Source organism: Apodemus sylvaticus, chromosome 18 (genome assembly GCF_947179515.1).
Source record: "Apodemus sylvaticus chromosome 18, mApoSyl1.1, whole genome shotgun sequence".
In the NCBI taxonomy this organism is placed as follows: domain Eukaryota; kingdom Metazoa; phylum Chordata; class Mammalia; order Rodentia; family Muridae; genus Apodemus; species Apodemus sylvaticus.
Genome location: NC_067489.1, coordinates 34,828,803 through 34,846,363, shown reverse-complemented (window position 1 = coordinate 34,846,363; position 17,561 = coordinate 34,828,803).

The following is a 17,561-nucleotide window of genomic DNA, read 5'->3' as shown; positions in this document are numbered from 1 at the left end:
GTGATTCTGATAGGTCTTCCTTTATATGTTACTTGGCCTTTTTCTCTTACTGCCTTTAGTATTCTTTCTTTGTTTAGAACATTTGGTGTTTTGATTATTATGTGACGGGAAGTATTTCTGTTCTGGTCCAGTCTGTTTGGAGTTCTGTAGGCTTCTTGTATATTCATGGGCATCTCTCTCTTTAGGTTAGGGAAGTTTTCTTCCATAATTTTATTGAAGATATTTGCTGGCCCTTTAAGTTGTAAATCTTCACTCTCATCTATGCCTATAATCCTTAGGTTTGGTCTTCTCATTGTGTCCTGGATTTCCTGGATATTTTGGGTTACAAGCTTTTTGCACTTTGCATTTTCTTTAACTGTTGAGTCCATGGTTTCTATGGAATCTTCAGCATCTGAGATTCTTTCTTCTATCTCTTGTATTCTGTTGTTGATATTTGCATCTCTGTCCCCTGATTTCTTCCCAAGGCTTTCTATCTCCAAAGTTGTCTCCCTTTGAGTTTTCTTAGTTGTTTCTACTTCTGATTTTAGATCCTGGATGGTTTTGCTTAGCTCCTTCCCTTGCATGTTTGTGTTTTCCTGTAATTCTTTAAGAGATTTTTGTGTTTCCTCTTTCATGAGCTCAGCCTGTTGACCAAAGTTCTCCTGTATTTCTTTAAGAGATTTTTGTATTTCGTCTTTCATGACCTCAGCCTGTTGAGCAAAGTTCTCCTGTATTTCTTTAAGTGTTTTTTGCATTTCCTCCTTGTTGGCTTTTGTATTCTTCTGGATTTCTTTCAATGATTTTTGTGTTTCCCTTGCAAGGGCTTCTAACTTTTGATCCATTTTCTCCTGAATGTCCTTCATGTGTTCCTGTACCAGCATCATGACCAGTGATTTTAAATCCAAATCTTGTTTTACTGGTGTGATGGGGTATCCAGGACTTGCTGGTAGAGGAGAATTTGGTTCAGATGTTGCCATATTGCCTTGATTTCTGTTAGTGACGTTTCTGCGTTTGCCTTTTGCCATCTAGCTCTCACTGGTGTTACTTGGTCTTGTCAGTGCTGGACTCACCAGTGCAAGCTGCCCCTTCCCCGTTGGCCTCTGGTGCACAGCTTACACTCTGCACTGCCTGTAGACAGGGTGCTGTTGTCCAGGCTGTTCAGATCCCGAAGCAGGCACCTGAAGGCTCCCGCTGGGGCCCGCAGGATTTATTGGAGCACACCGACTTCTCCCAGCTGGCCGCCCGGAAGCCCCCACTAGCCTCTTGAGGGACCTGGAGATGTGGCGGCCACCCAGGCTGATCTGAAGCAGAGAGAGTTGAGCTGGGGGCTTCTGCCTGAGGCCTTGCCCCAGATTGTGTCTGTGGACCAGGTGGAACCCGTGTGCACCCCCAGGGAGCTCCGAAGGTGAATGTTGCTGTGACCTCCCCTGTGCTCCGCTCACTCCGCTGGGCAGCCGATTTCCCCAACCGGGCTGGCGCACACTAGGTTAGCCTTGTCGCCCGGTCCCTGAGTCCAGGCAAACGCCTGGGAGGCCAAGGTCCGAGCAAAGTTCCCCTAGGGCTATGTCTGTTATTTGGGTCCGCCAGGTGACCCGGATGGCGGGCGTGCGCGTCCGTGCTCCCCGAAAGCACCGGGAGAGTCTGTTGTGCTAATAACCTCCTGGGCGGGTTGACACACAGATGGCCCACCAAGCCGCCCAGTTCTTGGGGTCAGTCCTGTGCCTTTTGGGGCCTAGACCCCCGTTTTGTTAGCCTCAGGCTACGCTTGTTAGCAGTCTCTGCCCTCCCGAGCACTCTGGCTCCTGTAGGCAAAATGGCGGCGCGTGCGCCGGCCGGGGCAAAAAAAAAACTCCTGGCTGGGTTGGCGCCCCGATGGCCACTCGAACAGCCCAGGGCCTGGGTGCAGGCCAACGCCCGTCTGGCTCAGACCCCTGCGGTGTTGGGCCTAGGATTATGTTTGTGTACCTCAGTCTGACCGATCTCTGGAGCCCGGGATCAAGATGGCGGTGAGTCTCTCCTGACTGGCGGGCAGCCGAGTTCTGAAGTGGCTTCCGTGCAGCGAAAGGCTCCGCAGAACCGCAGTTGCTTGCTGCCCGGCTGGTCAGCGAAGGTCAGTGGTCGTGGGCGCAGGGCCTAACTGGACCCTGTGTCGCCTTGGTTCCACCGCTGATGGCCCTTCAGCTGGAGCAGCCACTGCTACCGCCGCCGCCCAATGGGGACAGTTTCTTCTTTTTTTTTTTTTTTGGTTTTTTGGATTTGGTTTTTTTCAACACAGGGTTTCTCTGTAAAGCCCTGGCTGTCCTGGAACTCACTCAGTAGGCCAGGCTGGCCTCGAACTCAGAAATCTGCCTGCCTCTGCCTCCCAGAGTGCTGGGATTATAGGCGTGTGCCGCCACCACCACCTGGCGCATAATGTATTCTTATGAGGGTTTATTCTGCAATCATATAAAAAATTGTAGATAGTTGACTTATTTCTGGTTATCTATATCTTTGTCCACTATCAGAAAAATATTGATTTACATATAATTGGCATTCTTTTGCTAGTCATTATTTTTTTCTTAAAATGACTGATTTATCTGTTTCGTTTAATTGTTGTCTTGGCTTGCTAAATGATATTGTTTTAAGCAAAAAAAAAATGCAAGGCCTATCTACACATTATTCCTCATGACTGATTGAAGAATCAGTTTGAATTGACAAACAAAAAGCAAATTAGAGTTTACAGAGACATTTTGCTAGATACTTAGGAAAGAAGGCTCTTTATGCTAAAAAAGAGAGCTCTGGGCTCCATATTAAATGAAAAATATGATTATGTCTTCTCAAAACATGGGTTTTATGTTTTATACATCTGGGGTAAGAGAACTCTACATGAGTGGTATAAATTCCAAATAACATCTACCAGATGAGTACAATGATCAATTTCTGTTATTAAAAGCTAGTTATATCACCTCTGCTCACTTAATATTCAACACTGACATAACAGCTAGAGGATTTTCCATGTGTTTACTTGGGAAAATTCTGACAAAACCACTCCTCCCTTTCCTTCTTTATTACTCTTGAAACTCTAATTTTGCCTCATGAAAATTAATTTTTCTGATGACAGAAAAAAGTAATTATATATATATTCAGTTCATTGCTGATTTATCTCATTGACAGGCATCTAAATAGATGAATAATTGTGTTAGCAATATTACAGCAAAGTGGGTAACAGGAAATTAGTGACATGGGATTTGTCACATAGGCAAGGCCTGCTATTGACCTTGATGTGACCAGATTTGAGAAAGACTACTATTTATTTGTGTTGTGTCTTTCTCTGTCATACTGATCATAACAGAATTGAAAAAACTCAAAATAAACTGTGAGGCAGGTCATCTTCACATCTTTACATGTGAAAACTACCCAGGGGAGGCAGTGGCTGCAGCAGCAGCAGTGGCTGGTCCAGCTGAAGGGCCATCAGCAGTGTATCCAAGGTGACAGGGTCCAAGCAGGGCCTGCGCCCACGACCACTGGTCATCCCTGGCCAGTGGGCTGCAAACAGCAGCAGATTTACAGTGCCTTTCACCGCACAGAAGCCACTTCAGAACTCTGCCTCCTGACGGGCATTGGCCTGCACCCAGGCCCTGGGCTGTTCGGGGTGGGGGGAGGACATCGGGGTGCCAACCCAGCCAGGAGGTTTTTTTCCCCAGGCCATGCATGCGTGGCACCATTTTGCCTACAGGACACCAGAGAGTTCTAGCAGGCAAAGCCAGCTAACAGGTATAGCCTGAGGCTAACATAGCCTGGGTTAGGTCCCAACAGGCCCTGAACTGACCCCAAGACCTGGGCTGCTCAGTGGGCCATCTGTGTGTCAACTCAGCCAGGAGGTTGTTAGCCCAGCAGACTCTCCAAGCAGTTTCATGGAGCGCACACACCCCCATCCTGGCCACCTGACAGAACCAATTAACAGTCATAGCCCAAGGGGAACTTTGCTTGGACCTTGGCCTCCCATGTTTTTGCTTAGACTCAGGGCCTGAGCAGCTAGGCTAGCCTTGTGTGCACTAACATGGTTGGGAGATCGGCTGCCCAGCAGAATGATCAGCATGCAGAAAAGGTTCCCATAGCATACACCCTTCAGCACTCCCTGAAGGAGCAAACAGGCACCATCTGGTTCACAGACACAATCTGGGGCAAAGCACACTAGGGCTGCAAGGGCACCGAAGAGGAGGACAGCACATCAGCAATCTGCAACAGGGGAAACCCTGCCATCCAGTGTTGCAGAAATAGGCTCAGAGCCCCTCAGGAGGATCAAACACCAGCCAGAGACAAGACCAACTAACTCCAGAGAACAAGATGGCAAAGGGCAAACGCAGGAACACTACTAACAGAAATCTAGGCAATGTGGCAGCATCTGAACCAAACTCTCCAACATCACCAAGTCCTGGTTATGCCAACACGCCAGAAAAACAAGATTTGGATTTAAAATCACTGGTCATGATGCTGCTAGAAGAACACAAAAAGGACATAAATGAATCTCTTAAAGAAATACAGGGAAACATGAATAAGCTAGAAGCCTGTATAATAGAAACACAAAAATCACTTAAATGCAGGAGAATAAGGCTCAAGAAATAGAAGCCAATAAAGAAGAAATGCAAAAAAAAACTTAAAGAAATACAGGAGAACTTGAGTCAATAGGCAGAAGTCATGAAAGAGGAAACATAAAAATCTCTTAAAGAATTATAGGAAAACACAAACAAACAAATGATGGAACTGAGCAAAACCATCCTGGATCTAAAAACAGAAGTAGAAACAACTAAAAAGCCACAAAGGGAGACAACGTTGGAGATAGAAAACCTTGAGAAGAAATCAGGGGCCATAGATGCAAATATAAACAACAGAATACAAGAGATGGAAGAAAGAATCTCAGATGCCGAAGATACCATAGAAACCATTGACTCAACAGTCAAAGAAAAAGCAAAATGCAAAAGGCTTGTATCCCAGAGCATCCAGGAAATCCAGGATACAATGAAAAGACCAAACCTAAGGATTATAGGTATAGATAAGAGTGAAGATTTACAACTGAGAGGGCCAGCAAATATCTCCAACAAAATTATGGAAGAAAACTTCCCTAACCTAGAGAGAGACATGCCCATGAATATACAAGAAGCCTACAGAACTCCAAACAGACTGGACCAGAGCAGAAATACCTCTCACTACATAATAATTAAAACCCCGAATGCACTAAACAAAGAAAGAATATTAAAGGCAGTAAGAGAAAAAGGTCAAGTAACATATAAAGGAAGACCTATCAGAATCACACCAGACTTCTCACCAGAGACCATGAAAGCTAGAAGATCCTGGGCAGATCTCATGCAGACTCTAAGAGACCACAAATGTCAGCCAAGACTACTATAGCCAGCAAAACTCTCAATCACAATAGATGGAGAAACCAAGACATTCCATGACAAAACCAAATTTACACAATATCTTTCTACAAACCCAGCTCGGCAAAGAATAATAGGAGGAAAACTCCAATACAAGGAGGGAAACTACACCCTGGAAAAAGCAAAATAGTAACCTTCCTTCATCAAAACCAAAAGAAGATAACCACTCAAATACAAAAATAACATCAAAAATGACAGGAAGTAATAATCACTATTCCTTAATAACTCTTAACATCAATGGACTCAATTCCCCCATAAAAAGAAATAGACTAACAGACTGGACCCTACATTTTGCTGCATACAGGAAACACACCTAAATGTCAAAGACAAAAACTACCTTAGAGTAAAAGGCTGGAAGACAATTTTACAAGCCAGTGGTCTCAGGAAATGACCTGGAGTAGCCATTCGAATATCAGATAAAATTGACTTTCAACCTAAAATCATCAAAAGAGACACTGAGGGACACTTCTTGCTGGTCAAAGGAAAAAATCTACCAAGAAGAACTTTCAATTCTGAACATCTATGCACCAAATGCAAGGGCACCCTCATTCATAAAAGAAACTTTACTAAAGCTCAAAGCACACATTGCACCTAACACAATAATTGTGGGGGACTTCAACACCCCACTCTCCTCAATGGACTGATCAGGAAAACAGAAACTAAACAGGGACACAGTAAAACTAATTGAAGCTTTGGACCAATTGGATTTGACTGATATTTATAGAACATTTCACCCTAAAGCAGAAGAATATACCTTTTTTCTCAGCACCTCATGCTACCTTCTCCAAAATCGACCATATAATTGGTCACAAGACAGACATCAACAAATACAAGAATATCGAACTAATCCCATGCCTCCTATCACATCACTATGGTGTAAGAGTGGTTTTCAATAGCAACAAAAACAACAGAAAACCCACATACACATGGAGGCTGAACAATACTCTACTCAATGACACACTGGACAAAGAAGAAATAAAGAAAGAAATCAGAGACTTTTTAGAGTTTAATAAAAATGAAGGTACAACATACCCAAATCTTTGGGACACAATGAAAGCAGTGCTAAGAGGAAAACTCATAGCCCTGAGTGCCTCCAAAAAGAAAATGGAGAGAGCATACACTAGCAGCTTAATGACACACCTGAAAGCCCAGGAACAAATAGAAGCCAAATAGCCTAGGAGGAGGAGAAGGCAGGGAATCATCAAACCCAGGGCTGAAATAAATTAAGTGGAAACAAAGAGAACCATACGAAGAATCAACGAATCCGGGAGCTGGTTCTTTTAAAAAATCAACAAGATAGATAAATCCTTAGCCAAACTGACCAAAGGGCACAGAGAAAGTATCCAAATTAACAAAATTAGAAATGAAAATGGGGATATAACAACACAAACTGAGGAAATCCAAAAAATCATGAGATCCTACTACAAAAGCCTATACTCAACACGACTGGAGAATCTGGAGGAAATGGACAATTTCCTTGACAGATACCAAATACCAAAATTAAATCAGGACCAAATAGATCATCTAAACAGTTCCATAACCCTTAAAGAAATAGAAGGGGTCAGAGAAAGTCTTCCAACCAAAAAAAGCACAGGACCAGATGGTTTCAGTGCAGAATTCTATCAGAACTTCAAAGAAGACCTAACACCAATACTCTTCAAACTATTCCACAAAATAAAAACAGAAGGAATACTACCCAATTCCTTCTACGAAGCCACAATTACGCTGACACCAAAACCACACAAAGATCCAAAAAAGAAAAAAAACTTCAGACCAATTTCCCTTATGAACATCGATGCAAAAATACTCAATAAAATTCTTGCCAACCAAATCCAAGAACATATCAAAACGATCATCCACCATGATCAAGTAGGATTTATCCCAGGGATGCAGGGTTGGTTCAATATATGGAAATCCATCAATGCAATCCACTACATAAACAAACTCAAAGAAAAAAACACATGGTCATTTCATTGGATGCTGAAAAAGCATTTGACAAAATTCAGCATCCTTTCTTCTTTTTTTTTTTTTTTTGTTTTTTGTTTTTTTTTTATTCGATATAATTTTTTATTTACATTTCAAATGACTTCCCCTTTTCTAGCCTCCCACTCCCCGAAAGTCCCGGAGCCCCCTTCTCTTCCCCTGTCCTCCCACCCACCCCTTCCCACTTCCCCGTTCTGGTTTTGCCAAATATTGCTTCACTGAGTCTTTCCAGAACAAGGGGCCACTCCTCCTTTGTTCTTGTACCTCATTTGATGTGTGGATTATGTTTTGGGTATTCCAGTTTTCTAGGTTAATATCCACTTATTAGTGAGTGCATACCATGATTCACCTTTTAAGTCTGGGTTACCTCATTAGTATGATGTTCTCAAGCTCCATCCATTTGCCTAAGAATTTCATGAATTCATTGTTTCTAATGGCTGAATAGTACTCCATTGTGTAGATATACCACGTTTTTTGCATCCACTCTTCTGTTGAGGGATACCTGGGTTCTTTCCAGCATCTGGCAATTATAAATAGGGCTGCTATGAACATAGTAGAGCATATATCCTTATTACATGGTGGGGAATCCTCTGGGTATATGCCCAGGAGTGGTATAGCAGGATCTTCTGGAAGTGAGGTGCCCAGTTTTCAGAGGAACCGCCAGACTGATTTCCAGAGTGGTTGTACCAATTTGCAAACCCACCAGCAGTGGAGGAGTGTTACTCTTTCTCCACACCCTTCTCCTGAATTTTTAATCTTAGCCATTCTGACTGCTGTAAGATGAAATCTCAGGGTTGTTTTGATTTGCATTTCCCTAATGACTAATGAAGTTGAGCATTTTTTTAAGATGCTTCTCCGCCATCCGAAGTTCTTCAGGTGAGAATTCTTTGTTTAACTCTGTACCCCATTTTTAATAGGGTTGTTTGGTTTTCTGGAGTCTAACTTCTTAAGTTCTTTATATACATTGGATATTAGCCCTCTGTCTGATGTAGGATTGGTGAAGATTTTTTCCCAATTTGTTGGCTGCCGATTTGTCTTCTTGATGGTGTCCTTTGCCTTACAGAAACTCTGTAATTTTATGAGGTCCCATTGGTCAATTCTTGATCTTAGAGCATATGCTATTGGTGTTCTGTTCAGAAACTTTCTCCCTGTACCGATGTCCTCAAGGGCCTTCCCAGTTTCTTTTCTATTAGCTTCAGAGTGTCTGGCTTTATGTGGAGGTCCTTGATCCATTTGGATTTGAGCTTAGTACAAGGAGACAAGGATGGATCAATTCGCATTCTTCTGCATGCTGACCTCCAGTTGAACCAGCACCATTTGTTGAAAAGGCTATCTTTTTTCCATTGGATGTTTTCAGCCTCTTTGTCGAGGATCAAGTGGCCATAGGTGGGTGGGTTCATTTCTGGATCTTCAATCCTGTTCCATTGATCCTCCTGCCTGTCACTGTACCAATACCATGTAGTTTTTAACACTATTGCTCTGTAGTATGGCTTGAGGACAGGGATACTGATTCCCCCAGACTTTCTTTTGTTGCTGAGAATAGTTTTAGCTATCCTGGGTTTTTTGTTGTTCCAGATGAATTTGATAATTGCTCTTTCTAACTCTGTGAAGAATTGAGCTGGGATTTTGATGGGTATTGCATTGAATCTGTATATTGCTTTTGGCAAAATGGCCATTTTAACTATATTGATTCTACCGATCCATGAGCATGGGAGGTTTTCCCCATTTTTTGAGGTCTTCTTCCATTTCCTTCTTCAGAGTCTTGAAGTTCTTGTCATACAGATCTTTCACATGTTTGGTAAGAGTCACCCCAAGATACTTTATACTGTTTGTGGCTATTGTGAAGGGGGTCATTTCCCTAATTTCTTTCTCAGCCTGTTATCCTTTGAGTATAGGAAGGCCACTGATTTGCTTGAGGTGATTTTATAACCTGCCACTTTGCTGAAGTTGTTTATCAGCTGTAGGAGTTCTCTAGTGGAGTTTTTTGGGTCACTTAGGTAGACTATCATGTCGTCTGCAAATAATGATAGTTTGACTTCTTCCTTTACAATTTGTATCCCCTTGACCTCCTTATGTTGTCGAATTGTCCGAGCTAGTTCCTCAAGTACAATATTGAAAAGATAAGGAGAAAGGGGGCAGCCTTGTCTGGTCCCTGATTTCAGTGGGATTGCTTCAAGTTTCTCTCCATTTAGTTTGATGCTGGCTACCGGTTTGCTGTATATTGCTTTTACTATGTTTAGGTATGGGCCTTGAATTCCTGTTCTCTCCAAGACTTTAAGCATGAAAGGATGCTGAATTTTGTCAAATGCTTTTTCAGCATCCAATGAAATGACCATGTGGTTTTTTTCTTTGAGTTTGTTTATGTAGTGGATTGCATTGATGGATTTCTGTATATTGAACCAACCCTGCATTCCCGGGATAAAGCCTACTTGATCATGGTGGATGATCATTTTGATGTGTTCTTAGATTCTGTTGGCAAGAATTTTATTGAGTATTTTTGCATCGATGTTCATAAGGGAAATTGATCTGAAGTTCTCTTTCTTTGTTGGATCTTTGTGTGGTTTTGGTATCAGAGTAATTGTGGCTTCGTAGAAGGAATTGGGTAGTGTTCCTTCTGTTTCTATTTTGTGGAATAGTTTGAAGAGTATTGGTGTTAACTCTTCTTTAAAGGTCTGATAGAATTCTGCACTGAAACCATCTGGTCCTGTGCTTTTTTTGGTTGGAAGACTTTCTATGACTCCTTCTATTTCTTTAGGCATTATGGGACTGTTTAGATGGTCTATTTGGTCCTGATTTAATTTTGGTATTTGGTATCTGTCAAGGAAATTGTCCATTTCCTCCAGATTCTCCAGTTGTGTTGAGTACAGGCTCTTGTAGTAGGATCTGATGATTTTTTGGATTTCCTCAGTTTTCGTTGTTATATCTTCCTTTTCAGTTCTAAGTTTGTTAATTTGGATACTTTCTCTGTGCCCTTTGGTCAGTCTGGCTAAGGGTTTATCTATCTTGTTGATTTTCTCAAAGAACCAGCTCCTGCTTTTGTTGATTCTTTGTATGGTTCTCTTTGTTTCTACTTGATTGATTTTGGCCCTGAGTTTGATGATTTCCCGCCTTCTACTCCTCCTGGGTGAAATAGCTTCTTTTTGTTCCAGGGCTTTCAGGTGTGTCATTAAGCTGGTAATGTATGCTCTCTCCATTTTCTTTTTGGATATACTCAGGGCTATGAGTTTTCCTCTTAGCACTGCTTTCATTGTGTCCCATAGATTTGGGTATGTTGTGTTTTCATTTTCATTGTGTTCTAAAAAATCTTTAATTTCTTTCTTTATTTCTTCCTTGACCAAGGTATCATTGAGTAGAATATCGTTCAGTTTCCACGTGTATGTGGGTTTTCTGTTGTTTTTATTGCTATTGAAGACCACTTTTACTCCATAGTGATCTGATAGGAGGCATGGGATTAGTTCGATCTTCTTATATTTGTTGAGGTCTGTCTTGTGACCGATTATATGGTCGATTTTGGAGAAGGTACCATGAGGTGCTGAGAAAAAGGTATATTCTTTTGCTTTAGGATAGAATGTTCTATATATATCTGTTAAATCTAATTGGTCCAAAGTTTCAATTAGTTTCATTGTGTCCCTGTTTAGTTTCTGTTTTCCTGATCGGTCCATTGAGGAAAGTGCAGTGTTGATGTCACCCACAACTATTGTGTTAGGTGCAATGTGTGCTTTGAGTTTTAATAAAGTTTCTTTTACGAAAGAGGGTGCCCTTGCATTTGGAGCATAGATGTTCAGGATTGAGAGTTCTTCTTGTTGTATTTTTCCTTTGACCAGCAAGAAGTGTCCCTCAGAGTCTCTTTTGATGACTTTGGGTTGGAAGTCAATTTTATCTGATATTAAAATGGCTACTCCAGCTTGTTTCCTGAGACCATTTGCTTGTAAAATTGTCTTCCAGTCTTTTACTCTAAGGTAGTGTTTGTCTTTGACCCTGAGGTGTGTTTCCTGTAAGCAGCAAAATGTAGGGTCCTGTTTACGTATCAGGTCAGTTAGTCTGTGTTTTTTTATTGGGGCATTAAGTCCATTGATGTTAAGAGATATTAAGGAATAGTGATTGTTACTTCCTATCATTTTTGATGTTATTTTTTAAATTTGATTGCTTAACTTCTTTTGGGTTTGATGAAAGGTTACTATCTTGCTTTTTCCAGGGTGAAGTTTCCCTCCTTGTATTGGTGTTTTCCTCCTATTATCCTTTGTAGGGCTGGGTTTGTGGATAGATATTGGGTAAACTTGGTTTTGTCATGAAACATTTTAGTTTCTCCATCTAGAGTGATTGAGAGTTTTGCTGGATATAGTAGTTTTGGCTGGCATTTGTGTTCTCTTAGAGTCTGCATGAGATCTGCCCAGGACCTTCTAGCCTTCATAGTCTCAGGTGAAAAGTCTGCTGTGATTCTGATAGGTCTTCCTTTATATGTTACTTGGCCTTTTTCTCTTACTGCCTTTAATATTCTTTCTTTGTTTAGAACATTTGGTGTTTTGATTATTATGTGACGGGAAGTATTTCTATTCTGGTCCAGTCTGTTTGGAGTTCTGTAGGTTTCTTGTATATTCATGGGCATCTCTCTCTTTAGGTTAGGGAAGTTTTCTTCCATTATTTTATTGAAGATATTTGCTGGCCCTTTAAGTTGTAAATCTTCACTCTCATCTATGCCTATAATCCTTAGGTTTGGTCTTCTCATTGTGTCCTGGATTTCCTGGATATTTTGGGTTACAAGCTTTTTGCATTTTGCATTTTCTTTAACTGTTGAGTCCATGGTTTCTATGGAATCTTCAGCATCTGAGATTCTTTCTTCTATCTCTTGTATTCTGTTGTTGATATTTGCATCTCTGTCCCCTGATTTCTTCCCAAGGTTTTCTATCTCCAAAGTTGTCTCCCTTTGAGTTTTCTTAGTTGTTTCTACTTCTGATTTTAGATCCTGGATGGTTTTGCTTAGCTCCTTCACTTGCTTGTTTGTGCTTTCCTGTAATTCTTTAAGAGATTTTTGTGTTTCCTTCTTCATGACCTCGGCCTGTTGACCAACGTTCTCCTGTATTTCTTTAAGTGTTTTTTGTGTTTCCTCATTATTGGCTTTTGTATTCTCCTGGATTTCTTTCAATGATTTTTGTGTTTCCCTTGCAAGGGCTTCTAACTTTTGATCCATTTTCTCCTGAATTTCTTTAAGTATGTCCTTCATGTGTTCCTGTACCAGCATCATGACCAGTGATTTTAAATCCAAATCTTGTTTTACTGGTGTGATGGGGTATCCAGGACATGCTGGTAGAGGAGAATTGGGTTCAGATGTTGCCATATTGCCCTGATATCTGTTAGTGACGTTTCTGCATTTGCCTTTTGCCATCTAGTTCTCACTAGTGTTAGTTGGTCTTGTCACTGCTGGACTCACCAGTGCAAGCTGCCCCTTCCCAGGTGGCCTCTGGTGCAAAGCTTACCTCCTGCACTGCCTGGAGACAGGGTGCTGTTGCCCAGGCTGTTCAGATCCAGAAGCAGACACCTGAAGGCTCCCGCTGGGGCCCGTTGGATTCACTGGAGCACACCGACTTCTCCCAGCTGGCCACCTGGAAGCCCCTTTTGCCTCTTGCAGGACCTGAAGATGTGGTGTTGCCGCCCAGGCTGATCTGGATCCGGAAGCGGAGAGAGTTGAGCTGAGGGCTCCCGCCAGAGGCCTCAGCACTGGGACCCAAGCTCTGGGCCGCAAGAGCAAGCCACACTGGGAGCTCCCAGACTGCCTCTTGCATTCTTTCTTTCTTAAAGTCTTGGAAAGAACAGGAACTCAAGGCCCATACCTAAACCTAATAAAAGCAATATACAGCAAACTGGTAGCCAGCATCAATCTAAATGGAGAGAAACTTGAAGCAATCCCACTAAAATCAGGGACTAGACAGGGCTGCCCCCTTTCTCCTTATCTTTTCAATATTGTACTGGAGGTACTAGCTTGGGCAATTAGATAACATAAGGAGGTCAAAGGGATATAAATTGGAAAGGAAGAAGCCAAACAATCATTATTTGCAGATGATATGTCTACCTAAATGACCCAAAAAACTCCCCTAGGGAACTCCTACAGCTGATAAACAACTTCAGCAAAGTGGCAGGTTATAAAATCAACTCAAGCAAATCAGTAGCCTTCCTATACTCAAAGGATAAGGAGGCTGAGAAAGAAATTAGGGAAATGACCCCCTTCACAATAGCTACAAACAGCATAAATACCTTGGGGTGACTCTTACCAAACATGTGAAAGATCTGCATGACAAGAACTTCAAGACTATGAAGAAGGAAATGGAAAAAGACCTCAAAAAAAAAATGGAAAAACTTCCCATGTTCATGGATTGGCAGCATTAATATAGTTAAAATGCCCATTTTGCCAAAAGCAATATACAGATTCAACGCAATACCCATCAAAATCCCAACTCAATTCTTCTCAGAGTTAGAAAGAGCAATCCTCAAATTCATCTGGAATAACAAAAAACCCAGGATAGCTAAAACTAATCTCAAGAAATTTCAAGCTAACGAATTTCTGGGGTTATCAGTATCCCTGACCTCAAGCCATACTACAGAGCAATAGTGTTAAAAACTGCATGGTATTGTACAGTGACAGGCAGGAGGATCAATGGAACAGGATTGAAGATCCAGAAATGAACCCACACACCTATGGCCACTTGATCCTTGAACAAAGGGACTGAAAACATCCAATGGAAAAAAGATAGCCTTTTCAACAAATGGTGCTGGTTCAACTGGAGGTCAGCATGCAGAAGAATGTGAATTGATCCATCCCTGTCTCCTTGTACTAAGCTCAAATCCAAATGGATCAAGGACCTCCACATAAAGCCAGACACTCTGAAGCTAATAGAAAAGAAACTGGGGAAGACCCTTGAGGACATTGGTACAGGGGGAAAGTTTCTGAACAGATCACCAATAGCGTATGATCTAAGATCAAGAATTGACAAATGGGACCTCATAAAATTACAAAGTTTCTGTAAGGCAAAGGACACCATCAAAAGGGCAAATCGGCAACCAACAAATTGGGAAAATATCTTCACCAACCCTACATCAGATAGAGGGCTAATATCCAATATATATAAAGAACTCAAGATGTTAGACTCCAGAAAACCAAATAACCCTATTAAAAAATGGAGTACAGAGTTAAACAAAGAATTTTCACCTGAAGATCTTCGGATGGTGGAGAGGCATCTTAAAAAATGCTCAACTTCATTAGCCAGTAGGGGAATGCAAATCAAAACAACCCTGAGACTTCACCTTATACCAGTCAGAATGGCTAAGATTAAAAATTCAGGAGAGAGCAGATGTTGGCGAGGATGTGGAGAAAGAGGAACACTCCTCCTCTGCTGGTGTGGTTGCAAATTGGTACAACCACTCTGGAAATCAGTCTGGCGGTTCCTCCGAATACTGGGCACCTCACTTCCAGAAGATCCTGCTATACCACTCCTGGGCATATACCCAGAGGATTCCCCAGCCTGTAATAAGGATACATGTTCCACTATGTTCATAGCAGTCCTACTTATAATTGCCAGAAGCTTGAAAGAACCCAGGTATCCCTCAACAGAAGAGTGGATGCAAAAAATGTGGTATATCTACACAATGGAGTACTATTCAGCCATTAGAAACAATGAATTCATGAAAATCTTAGGCAAATGGATGAAGCTGGAGAACATCATAGTAAGTGAGGTAACCCAGACTCAAAAGATGAATCATGGTATGCACTCACTAATAAGTGTATACTAACCTAGAAAACTGGAATACCCAAAACATAATCCACACATCAAATGAGGTACAAGAAGAACGAAGGAGTGGCCCCTTGTTCTGGAAAGACTCAGTGAAACAGTATAGGGCAAAACCAGAACAGGGAAGTGGGTAGGGTTGGGTGGAAATACAGGGGGAGGGAAGGGGGCTGATGGGACTTTTGTGGAGCGGGGGTCTAGAAAAGGGGAAATCATTTGAAATGTAAATAAAAAATATATCGAATAAAAAGAAAAGAAAAGAAAAGAAAAGAAAACTACCCAGGGTATTTGGGGAAAAAAATCTGGCTATAATTTGGATATGAATCTCTAATGTCCTTAGCATTAAAGTCCTTGCTTCCCAGCCTGTGACTTTCAGGTGATATTATTATAGATGCCAATAGGAAGAAGTTGAATGATGGGTACTTGCCCTGGAGTGAAATATTAGAAGAACAAAATATTCATATCTTTCTTTGCTTCCTGGTTCCCATGAACTAATCAACCTCTTCTATAATGACCTTTTGTAATGATGAACTGGGTTACAATAGGTCTGAAGCAGAGGGCCAGTCAAGCCTGGGGTCCTCTAGACAATGATCCAATCTCTTCTTTTTTCTCTTTATAAATTACTTTGTTCATATATTCTATTGACAGTAAGTTGTTACTATATTACAGACACCAAGCAAGGCTTTTGTACTTAATTTGAATTATTTTAATTGCTTTTCAAATTTTGTGGGAATTGAATTCTGGGACCCCATGTGTGAGCAGGCCACTAAACTACAATCCCAATTCACCTTAGTTTTCATTTTAAAGTCTTGTAAATGAAGATTGTCATAAAACATTTTGTTTAAATCAAGACTGCTGTTGAGTGTACAATTTAATGAATGGACTAAAGAGTCAACAAGGATTCTCCTAGTTCTTGATGAGCAAAGGAGAATTGCCTACATATATCTTGGGACTGTCAGTCATCTAGTTTGCAAATCAGGTGAAGAGCAGTGTCTCTAAGTTCTAAGTGGGAACATGCTATAAACATGTCCCTGGATTCTGAATCTTCCTCCTAGAGAGGCTATGATGCTACAGTTCACTAGTTTCTGGTGAGGATGTTGAGTGGGCAATGCTCTTCCTTGGCTCTCTGCATTTAAATCGTTGTCTTGAAGAGTCATAAAAGAGTCACATTGTGTATGCTCTGATCTCATGTATTCTAAGATCTATAAAATCATTCCCATTTGTATTGAACTGACTGATTTTACTTTACTCTGGGTCTAAAATGAACGTAGAAACTTTACTGATAAGATGGAAATAAATGTGAATTTTTGGTTAGGAAAATTGCTTTTATTTGTAATTATCCACAAATAGTTGATATATTTAGAGCAGACACATTGTACATGGCAGCTTGGACAGGGACTCCAGAGATATATGCTTATTGGCTTGAAGATTTTGATGATTTTATCTCTAGAACATATGCCAAAAATGAGTAAGGGCTGTGAGGATTTATAAGTACAATAATGCTGGGCTCAGCTCCAGTGGTTCTTCTTTCTTGTTGGCTCAACTTGAGACAGAGGAGGTGGAAGACCACCAGCAGAGGTAAGACTTGGTCTTACAAGGTGTTTAGTATTGCTATATAATAATAAACTGTTTGCCTATCTTAAATCTAAGTCACTTTGCTATGGGAGCTGACCTGTCTTATGAGTTTCTCTGAGGTGAGAAACTGTTTAGCACCTCATTGTAAAACAGCAGGGGACCAAGTAATGTAGGCTCTATTCTATCTCCACAGGAACTGAGCAGCTCTGAACTCCAGACTGCTAATTGAAGTCACAGGAAGAAAAAGAGGAAGGTTGAGAAGTAGTTTTAGTTTTTCTTTCTTTCTTTTTTTTTATTGGATATTTTCTTTATTTACATTTCAAATGTTATCTTCTTTCCCATCCCCTCCCCAGAAACCCCCTATCCAATCCCCCATCCCCCTGCTTTACCAACCCACCCACACCTGCCTCCCCACCCTGGCATTCCTCTACACTGGGGTATCCAGCTTTCACAAGACCAAGGGCCTCTCATCCCACTGATGTTCTACAAGGCCATCCTCTCGTACATATGTGACTGGAGCCATGGGTCCCTCAATGTGTACTATTTGGATGGTGGTTTAGTCCCTGGGAGCTCTGGGGAGTCTGGTTGGTTGATATTGTTGTTCTTCCTATGGGGTTGCAAACCCCTTCAGAGTCTTTAGTCCTTTCTCTAGCTCATCCATTGGGGACCTTGTGCTCAGTCCAATAGTTGGCTGTGAGCATCCACCTCTGTATTTGTCAGGCTCTGGCAGAGCTTCTCAGGAGAAACTACATCAGGCTCCTGTCAGCAAGCACTTGCTGGCATCCACAATAATGTCTGGGTTTGGCGACTGTATATGGGATGGATCCCC